Source organism: Pezoporus flaviventris, unplaced genomic scaffold (assembly GCF_033815535.1).
Source record: "Pezoporus flaviventris isolate CSIRO_AGI_PZ_B2104156 unplaced genomic scaffold, CSIRO_AGI_Pfla_v1 ptg000015l, whole genome shotgun sequence".
Classification (NCBI taxonomy): Eukaryota; Metazoa; Chordata; class Aves; order Psittaciformes; family Psittacidae; genus Pezoporus; species Pezoporus flaviventris.
Window position 1 is genome coordinate 40105886 of NW_026892563.1, and position 10692 is coordinate 40116577.

Genomic DNA, 10692 nt, shown 5'->3' on the forward strand with positions numbered 1-10692 from the left:
TAAAAACTCGTGCATGTGAGGCATATAGGTCCCTTCTGAAAAGTTTGCTCTAAGCTGAATGCAAGTCCAGAGCAGGGGCAGAGCGATGGAAATGAGAGTGGTGGAGTGGGAGACAAGACAGCGGAGGATGTAGGAAAACTCAGTAACAGTGATGGCATGCACAGAAAGGGGTCCCACTGAATAATATAGCTGGTGAGGAGTTTTGTCAGGAAAAAATAAAAAGGAAAAACCAAAAAGGAATGGTTTGGTTTTGGCATAAAAAAAGACACTTGCTTTTTGTTTAGTGGAGAAAAAAAAAACAACAGTAAACAGGTGATGCTTTCAGTTGCTGTTTTACACTGTGTTTGGGATGTTATTGATGTTTAATAGGACACCTCTGAGGTTGCACAGTTTTGACACCAAGAGTTTTAAAGGGTTTGTAAAATGATGAAAATGTGGAAAGATTTTTAGATGTTAAATTGATGTATAACAAATGAAATAAGGCATCCCAATGTACTGTGGGATATAGGTATCTGAATCTGTATTTTATCCGAAATAATACAGAATCATATAATAGGGTTGGAAAGGACCTTAAGATCATCCGGTTATCTTTACTATCCAGTAAGGAGAGAGTATATTCTTCAGCGTTTTAATCTTTTGTATTTAGCAGTAATCTTATTCTTCAAAGTCAAACAGAAACCAAATGTTAAAAGGGTAACAGTTTGCTAGCAAGTTTTTTTCTGAGAAAGAGAGCATCTTTAACAGTCTACATCATAAAAACCAGTATGAACTCTTATTTTGATTTTTGCTTAGGTAAGCTTGTTACTATGTGTAGTAACATAAAAGGATTGGTCAGAATCAAACCTAGCAAAGGGACTAACATTAATTCATCATTGTCTAATCTCAGTCTGATTTAAGAGCTGACCAAGAAAATGGAGAATCAGGAAAGATGTGCTTACATCACCTGACCAGAAAGTGATAGTAGTAGATTGTATATGCTTTGTATATGGCTGATCATTAGTGTTCTGGTCAATTCTGTCTTGGGTGTTTTTGCTTACCTCATCTGGCTTTCTTGTTTGGTTGTTTTTTTGGCTTTTTTTAGCAAATTCTGCTTCAGTCAATGGGCTAGAATATGCAGACTTTGTAAAGCAGCAAACATACTTTAATCTCAGGCTCATACTCTTGGTTGTTTAAATAAAGACATGTAGAGGTGTGCAGTAAATGGTGATTTCACAGTTCACGCTTTTTAAATGATTCATACTATTCCTTTTGATAATACAGTAGTAAGTAGTTAAGATACAGTCAGTAGTTAAGATTGATGACCCTTGAGAGAAATCATTGTATGCTCACCAGCAGCTGACTAGACCACAGCCTTGCAGCTGTGCCCTGCAGGAGAACCTGGGCTTGTGCAGAACTGAAGAGAAAGAACACAATCAACTACCAGCAACACATATATGCCAATGCAGGCAAAACTCTGACTTACCATAGCTTCCCATCTCATTAGACTTTGGGACATTTGCCAATACTATCCGTGTTTCTGTCTAATTCCAGAACATCAAATGGCAGCAAGCATAGTGTTCCTGCCTGCAGAGCCCCACTAAAAATATCCCCAGTCAGTGCTGAGTATCTGGTTAGAACAGCTTGCTGAACTCTATCAATTAGCCAGATCTTAATCTATTTAATGTGTTTTATTAAGGCTGTATAATCCTAATGTTTTAATCAAAATGTCAAGCAGTACTAAATCAAATTCATTAGGAAGGTCCAAGTCTATCACTCCATGTGGTTACCTTGATCAAACAAACCTGTAATCTCATCAAAAATTGAAGTCAGGCCTGCTTGTCAAGACTTGTTTCCATAAAGCCATGTGGACTTGCTTTCATTATATTCCTACCCTTTAACTCCTTATTGATTGTATCACACATAGCATGACTGCTTTAATTCACATAACATCACTGTTTTGTCTAGGTTTACTTAGGATGCCAGGTCTGTTATTACCTTGGTCATTCTGCTTGACTCTTGGAATAACATGAGGTTTCCTTTGTCCCTTCAAATTTGTAGCTGTACAGAGAGCTGTTAAAGATTAACATTAGAAGGCTGGAAGTCTCCTACTGTTTTAGGCTCTTTGGATACTCAGGTGCCACAGAGACTGCTGATTGAAAAACAGCAGTGCCATTTTCATCCTCCATAGGTGTCAATGGCTAGAAAAACAATTCAGCATCCTCATGTAATATTAATACTTTTTTTCTCTCATGAGTACAGGATAGAAATGTTTACCATAAAAATTAGATCTTTTTTGCATGCTCAGAGACCAGATTTCGCAATGAAGAAACTGTGACGAGGTGGGAAGTGCCTGTACAAACCTGAGAATGTAATTTTGTAATAAGAACTCCATTTTGCACAGTGGGCCAAGTACACATGTAAATTAGCCCATGTATAGAGTTACCTGTTACAGCTTGAGGTGATTTGTTCTTGATGCTGTTGAAAAGGAAGGTCCTGCATCTGCTTGAGCCCTGGGTTTTTTTGCCCCTTGGCCTTTCAGCAGCAAAAGAATTTCCCAGGAAAGTCAATAGTTTTTGCTTGGGTTAGTGATCTGGATTAGCTCTGCACAGGATCAGGCTGTGCAAAGTCAGTGCAAAAAAAAAAAGGCTTGGATGGAAGGATGGGAGTAGTCTCCCTTTGTTAATTCAGCTCAGGCATGCACTATAACTTCATCACAATGTTGGCCTATTGGGTTATATTCTAAATATAAGCCCTACCCAGGAAGGGCTGCATATCAGTGAAGAACTATCACAAGCCACCTAAACAGCAGTCAGGGGCATAGAATTATTCTTAGACTGTCCTGTTGCAGTAGAACAATGTATTTCTTGCAGAGGGTTCTCCTAAAGCTAAGGTAGGACTCAATCTAGATACGTTTGCTCTGGAAGCAGGGGTCTTTTTCTAACAGATTGTGGGGTACAGGCTGTAACAGAAGCCTCAGAAGAGTTAAAGCCTCAGTGATTGTTATCTGCACAGCAGTTGCTTGCTGTATCTTTACGATAGGCAAATACGGAAAACTCTGGGCATCTAATAGAGATAACTTGAGTTCTAGTCATGACAACGTGGGGCCTTACCTGGGACACAAAACTGGTCTAAGATGCTCAGTAAATACTAGGGTAGTTAATATATGCCATATACCATGTCGCCACAGATGTCAGCCTTCATTGCAGTTCTCAGGCTGACCTTCTGGTTTTCTCTCTGCAGCCAGGTTGCATTGTATTCCATGCACAGTTTTCTAGTTTTTCCTCGAGCCTTTTTTTCTTTACACTTCATTTTATAGATCACTGTCTGTCACATAGCTTAGTTACCCATTTCACCTCTTACCCCTTCAGAGAGGATTAGACAAAAGAGTCTGGTTTACCCAGGTCCTGCTGTGAGTCAGGCCATTTGAACTTCTAATGACCCAGGTTTGCAATCCAGCCTGTGCACATCAAATATATCTAAAGGTGTAATAGTTCATTAAAACATTTTTAGTAACTGGCACAGACTGTTGGAAAGGAGAGTTGTTATTTTCTTACTCTGCACTTTTAATTTCCGCCAAGCTTGTGTCTGACTTTTGATCAATACACACCTTTTCTGAAGTTTTTTCAGCATATTTTCATTGCTGCTTTTTCCATTCGGAACATTTTCATCTTTTCCAGAGGCCGCAGAACAGCAGGAACCGATGCCTTTTCAAAGTCAGTTGTTATTAGTTCTGAGAACAGCTTTCAGAAAAAAAGACAGCTACGAAAATGGAATAGCCACTAGCTTTTCAACAGAAAGAACTAGTGCCCTAGACCAAATATGCACCTACATGGGTAATACATAGCCAGAATACCAAACTGACCAATCACCCTCACAGACACGTTAGCAAAAGAGCGCAGATTTCCAAGTCATCAAGGATAAGTTTTCAGATAAAGAAGTTACAAAGCATTAGTTGAGCATGTTAGATAATCTACTGTATTTAAATCCTTTGAGAGAAGAAGATCCTTTATTAAAGCAGAATCAGTAAGAGCTTTAGCAAGTCAGGAAGACTGTAATTCACAGTGAATATTCTTTTTGTTATCAGCTTTGCTACAAATTTGACGTTTCCCATTACTGCTCAGAGTGTTTTGCAAATTATCACTGGCATTTGAAATGACAGCTAATGTATTCCAAATTGTTAGTTCATTTTACTAGATTCTGCACTAACAAAGGTCTCAGTTAGGACTAGGCTACTTGTCTTGGTTGCTTTCAAACCCACACAGTCTTGAAAGTTTGAAACATAATCTTGGAATTCATATTTCACTTACAGGAGAGTATAAAATAAAAGCTTAAAGAGTTAGAAAAAAAGAGAAAAGAATAAATTCAATGAGTCTATACTTGCTTTATAGAAAAGCCATCAGCACAGTTTGCATTTTGGGGGGATTTCTTCCAATAGGTGCAGAAAAAGAGACTGACTTTTAGCTGGGGAAAATTTCAACTGCCCTTCAATATCCTTCAGTCTAAATTATAGGGTAAAAAGGTTCATACACTCAAACTAGTCTGATGAATCATAGGAACCAAAAATATAATGTGTCAGTTCACAAAACATCAGATATCACATCCTTGGTCTCTGTGCAAAAAAATCTTCATAGAAAAGTCTAGACCTGCTGTAACCCTGGTTCAGGAGCAGGTGACTGACATTTCATATAGATAGCCTTAAATTTAGTGTAGATATTTGCATAAAATAAGAGTTGGTAAGATGAAAACAAAGAGAGAAAAGGAGAAGAGCAAAGGGAAAATGGGGCCCACATTTCAGTATTTCAGTCCTTCTGTCATTAAAAGCTTTCAGATTTATGTCTGCATCTTTCATTTTTAACAATTGAGATGTTCTGTAAATACATTACTATTGACCTGCAAGACCAATACTCTTTGTCTCTTCTAGCCTAAGCAATACTTCATAACAAACAGCCTCAACAGAAGATTCCAAGTGAAGAAATGCTACCTGCAGTCTGATTTTCAACCCTTTTTTGAAGTCTGTGACAAAAAGCTAGCCAATGCTCTGTGGCATCACTCCCCTAAGTCGTCCCCCAAACCAGGGCCACATTCTGACCACAGCCAGATCCTTTATCACAGAAGGACTGCAAACCACCACATCAGCTTCCTAAGGATTTCATCAGGCTGAGCTAGTCTGTGGGTAAATTTGATCACTGCAATGGCTCTTATGCCTTCCTTCCCACCCTCCCTTCATCATGCTTTTTTACCTCCTTTAATCTTAATTTAAGAACAAGTTGAAGGCAGATTGGACTGTTATGTCTCCTCTGCAAGTATCCTATGAAATATTCCACCCTAGTCTCAACACTTCATTGAAAGGAAGTCTGGCAAAAATGTTAGCAGGGAAAATCCAATCAGTCCTGGAAGTTAAAAAAAATGTGTCTTTATGCCATGAATGACAGCTGTATTATTCCTCAGCCCTTGGTCTGTCTTTCAGGCCGGGATTTTCTTTATGCCAGTGTGATACATCAAACAGGGATTTGGTGTATAGTGCCTGGATTGGCTTGGATTGGCTAGAACTGTCTCAGGGACTATCCCATCCGCATCCTTCAGGTAATGGATATTTGCAGAGTGCTTTTCCAGCTAAGTTAGTGCAATGTTGGTCTACAATACAATGCCGCATGCCTGTCCCTCTGCAATTTGTATGCTGTGTGTAATCCTATAAATGGCTATTTCTTCAAGCACTGAAGGAAATGAAAATGCCCACTGTCCACCACAGCCCGGAGTTTATTTATACACTCTTCAGTGTATAATCAGAACAATATTTTAATTAGGGTGACAGGAATCATTTGTTTTCCAGTTCAGAAGCTCAAACCAGTGTTAAAATATTTGTAAATACATTGTAATAAGTGTTAAAATATTTGTAAATGTATTGTAGTAAATGTCTAAGTGTAAATTAAGATAGGAGATGTCTGCTTTGAAATTAGAAGGGGCATTTTTTCAGACTGTTGCTTGCATTCTATTTGCACAAGAACTATGTTCTAAACGTGACATACTCGTTCAAGTTTTCCCATTGACTCAAACTAGTCCAAAATATCTGTCTCAGCTCCTGTCCTTTATAAGGGATTTGTCAGTGACTCAGGTCTGTTCAACTCCAGCTTCACTTCTTTCATTTAAAAAACTTCAGAGCACTCAGGTCTATTCCATTTTGAGGGACAGTCTGCAGCTCAGTTGTTCTGAGCTCCCTGTTCCACTGTACTCCCATGATAAGGGATTTCAATCAAAAGCTGACAAAAGAATATTCTCTTCTAAGGAAAAATGGAGTAAGAGCCAGGATGCCCTGATTCCTTGTCTCATCACACTGGTGGCTGTTTCCGTTTCTTCTTACTGAGCAAGGTTTCTCATTTTTGCTGTAGGAAAAGATACCTGTTCTCCTCACCTTACCTGCTTAGGTGGTCCTCTTTTTGCTCCTCAAAGACTGACCAGCCTGTCACATACACCATGCATCTCCAGACCACACGACTGAGGGAAATGTGATCCATTGGTTCTGCTGCAGGACTGAATCTAAATATGAGGAAGGGTCTGTTTGAACTGACATTTAGGGATGAGCACGAGAACCTTTCAATCTGAGTGACAGAAGGGAGGTGCAGAACCTAGAAAGCAGAAGCAGGAGGCTGTGGCACAGGTCCTAGGGTAGGCAACTGCCCTGCAGCACTGAAGCATGGGGAAAGTCCCATGATCTTGGCAAGAAAAGGACAAGTTGGCCATCAAGCTCCACCTCTGAACCTAATTCACATCAGGTTCTCAAGCTTGGGCAGGAGCTATTGGCCAGTTCGTTGGGCTGAGAGATGAAGTTACTGAGTTAGCAAGTCTATGTGTGAGGGAGAGTTTAATATTGGCCAGACTGTCAGTGAAAGTCTATCCTAACCTTGGCCAGTTTGATGCCTTTGTCAGTGCAGAATTAAACACGGCTGTCCTATGTCTCAAGCTTTGTGTGATGACCACTGAACCAAATGAGTTTCCCAAAATGCTGCAGGAGGAATTTTCTGAATTATCTGGTAGAGACCATGCTCCCATATTGCAAATTCAAATCTGCCTTCAGGGTGGGATAAACCAGATGGATGTGCTTGCTTATCCTATCTGTGTCATAAAGCCATGCTTTATTGCCCAAATCCAGGAAAAGAATTTAAGAATCTTTAGCTATTGTTCTGCTAAGTGACTAGCAAGTAACTGCATAGCCCACTCACGTACGTCACATCGTGCTCATCTCTATCCACAAGGAAGATCATGTTTTATCTATGGCTCCAGCGCTAGGAAAGTTTTCAGGCTGATAAATCATATGGAACATTTTGATAGCTTCTTCATAATAGAATTCATTTTTCTGTATTTCTGAGAATTATTTTCTCATTTCTGTAAAGTAACTCAAACAATAAATCCTGGTCTAAAGGATAACACTAAAAACCTGTCAGTTATTAAATAACCAGACCAAAGTACATTCCCTTTCACTCATTTGTCATGTATTTTAGTCATTTGTTTCACCTCTTGGCAGATTTGAAGGTGAATGGGTATAACAGATGCAAACACTAATCTGTCAGGTATTTAAGTTTGCATTGTGGTGCCTCGACTGTAGGAGTCTGGGTGATTTATCAAAGGCTCCTTACTTTTGTCCCCCAGACAGCACAGATTCTGACCTTATGAGCCCAGCATTTCTTGACAAATTGGGGGGAAGCATCTCTAAACATCCCATTCTTGGGTAACACATACACAGCATCCTAGCTCTACCTTGCTTCTGCCGTGGGCTTACAGACAAGGTGTAAACCACAACTTCTCTCTCATTTTGAACATGAAGTTCCCCAGACGTTTTATGGATTGTGTAGCTTCTGAATTGTTCAGTTTTGATCAGGTGCACATACACTTCCCATTCGTTGCTCAGCAATATAACCTATGGAAGATGATTGGCATTCATACTAGGAATGCATTATGCTTTCCTACCAGTATGAATTATTGCTTTCATCTCTGAATTTACATACACTGATGCTTGTGCAGATTCTAGACACATTAGGAATGAAGTGCATTTCAAGTGACTGATGGAACAAAGGTTTCTACTTCTCATCAGTCTATTCTTTGTATCACATAACTGACTCACTTGGTATTTTGATCACTGCATTCAGTTTAGGCTCACCAAAACTGATTCTATCAAGGTGGATTTGTCTTTTCTTTCCAGGGATTTGTGTTAGAATTCAATCTGTGCTGCATCCCTAGGAAAAACCTCGGTATTTTAAGGTTTTTCTATTCTCATGCTACCCTTTGCTCACATAGTTGGGATTTGAGTCCTCTGCTCAAGAAATGTTTTTGTCTCAGTGTTAGGTTGCACATTTTGCTGGCTCTGTACTTTGCTCTGTTACACTAAAGGACACTGCAGATGGAGATGGTTGCTGTGATGTACACCCATGACAGGACCCAATGCTTCAGCATTTACTTATTCATAGGTGTGGGACTCATGGAAGCAGCAGGAAGTATTCTGTCTCTTCACCAACTCATATTTTTCATCTGCGCTGTATGATTCAAGTAGGTTTTCCCTCTCCCTTGATTTTACTATTTCTGATGTAAATACATAAAAGCTTGAACTCTGGATGCATGTTGTATTTGACAGGCTAATTGACCCACTTAAATTAATTGTCTTTAACTCACACATAAGAGATCACCTCTCTTATAAGTAGCTTTTAAAGAATCCAGTCATTAATCTTCTTAAGCAGCTGTTCTGTTCTAGCTTCCTCTAAGGCATTTGCTCACAGCCTCCACACTAGATTCATCCAGCAAGGAAATCCCCTAAGACTGTTCGCTGAGCTCTGGGAGACTGCTACCTCACAGAATTGTTCCTGGAAGAGGTCCTCATTTACCTCAGGAAAGATGGCTGAATTAAGCTCAGTCCAACATGCTTTTGAATTTTCTCCAACTTTGAGGAACAATTACACATAAAATACTGGGAGATAGGTAAGGCGCTTTATCACACTCTTCCTGATACTACATTAAAATCACTTTTAAGTACAAAATACACCATTTACAATCCCTTGCTGTCATGCTGAGATAAAAATATTACTTGTATTAATTTTAAATAAGCTTTGACAACATAAAAGCAAAAACCATACTGAGCAGTAGGTTTTGCCTGGCATTACTCACAGATACAGATGTCCTGAAGCTGGATGCTCTCATGCTTTTTGTCTGGCTGCATCACAGATATTTTTTGAAACATCTTGTTTGGGCCTCACTTGCTTCTTCTGACATGCAGCCTGCTCTGGGTGGTAAGTAGGAAGATACTAATGTGGTAAGAATATAGTAAAATCTCTATTCTCACTGCCTTAATGGCAAGCAGGAGCTGATAAACTGATAGCATATGAGAGATGTTGGGGGCTGGAATTAGATGATCATAAGGTCCTTTCCAACCCTAACTATTCTATGATTCTATGTTGTTGGGTCAAAGAACAGGACAGGCTGGATTTCAGAATAATACATAATGGGAGCCAGCAGAACTTAAACAGAACTGGGGTGAGAGACTTGGGAGAAAGCTGATTGACAATAGATCTTAGGAGGAGGGCATAGGTTTTCAGTGTTTTGGGAAAGAGGGAGTAATAGAGAAGGAGAGGAAAAAAAAAAAACCACAGCAAAAGGAGAAGGGGAAAAACCCCAAATCAGCAGCTTTCTGGTTTGGCCATGCTGAATTTAAGTTGATAGCCAGCTAGCCCCAAAACTATGTTAGACAAAAGCTGAAATGATAGCTTATTTTGGACAGGACCCTGACACCAGTCAGTGCTGTGTTTGTTAGTATAGTGGTGGTTGGCTGTAGTTGAACTTACCCTCAGTGAGCCTGCAGAGGGAAAAAGAGGTTTAAGGCCAAAGCTATGGAACCACCACCACAAGGCTACTGCTCTGAGTGTCTCTAAGTTGAGTCATGTATGACCGCTCAGGACAGTCCTTGCCTGACCTAATCTTACTTTACACCAGCCGTCTCTTCCTTGCCTTTGCTCCATCCATTGTATAAGATCTTGCAAGGTCATGGGCATCAGATCAGCGTGGTGAAACTGTCTGCTTCTTTGGCTGTGTTAGTTTTCTGACAAATCAGCTTCTTCATTCAGCTCATCCCACAGTTGCACAACCTCTAGAGCTTAGTGCTAACGCAAGGAAAGCTGCAGGAGCGCACAGCAGGGACAGGGGAGCAGCCACTGGGCAAAGTGCAAAGAGCAGCACTGGAGCTGGGCTCCCTGTCATTAGGGGATGACACAGGCAGTGCTTTAAACCCAAGTTACTAGAGTGCAAAGCTGCAGTTGTCTATTAACATGTATTAACAGTAAAACTACTAATTGCCTTGTCTCTGATGTGCTTTTTTGCACATTCCTCTTCATTGTGTATGAAGCAAACACTGTTTATATTCTCTTCTGTAGGCAAAGTTTACACAAAGGTCTGCCTGTAGATATTTTTTGTCTACAAAGTGTGCACAATCACGTTCAAGCTCCAAGATGAACAGATACACTCAGCAGTACTTCCTCTCCAGCTTTAGCTGCGTTTTTACACTAAATAAACCAAGAAAGCAAAGTGCTCAGAGCAGGGTGCAGTTTTCAACTTTAAGACCAGTCAGTAGGTGGGAGGTGGGAAGGATCTGCCAGTGTGACCTGGGGGATAATAGGTGAAAGTATTTTGACACTGCATGTTTCTCTCATGTACTGTGCCTGCCTCCTCTCACCTTGA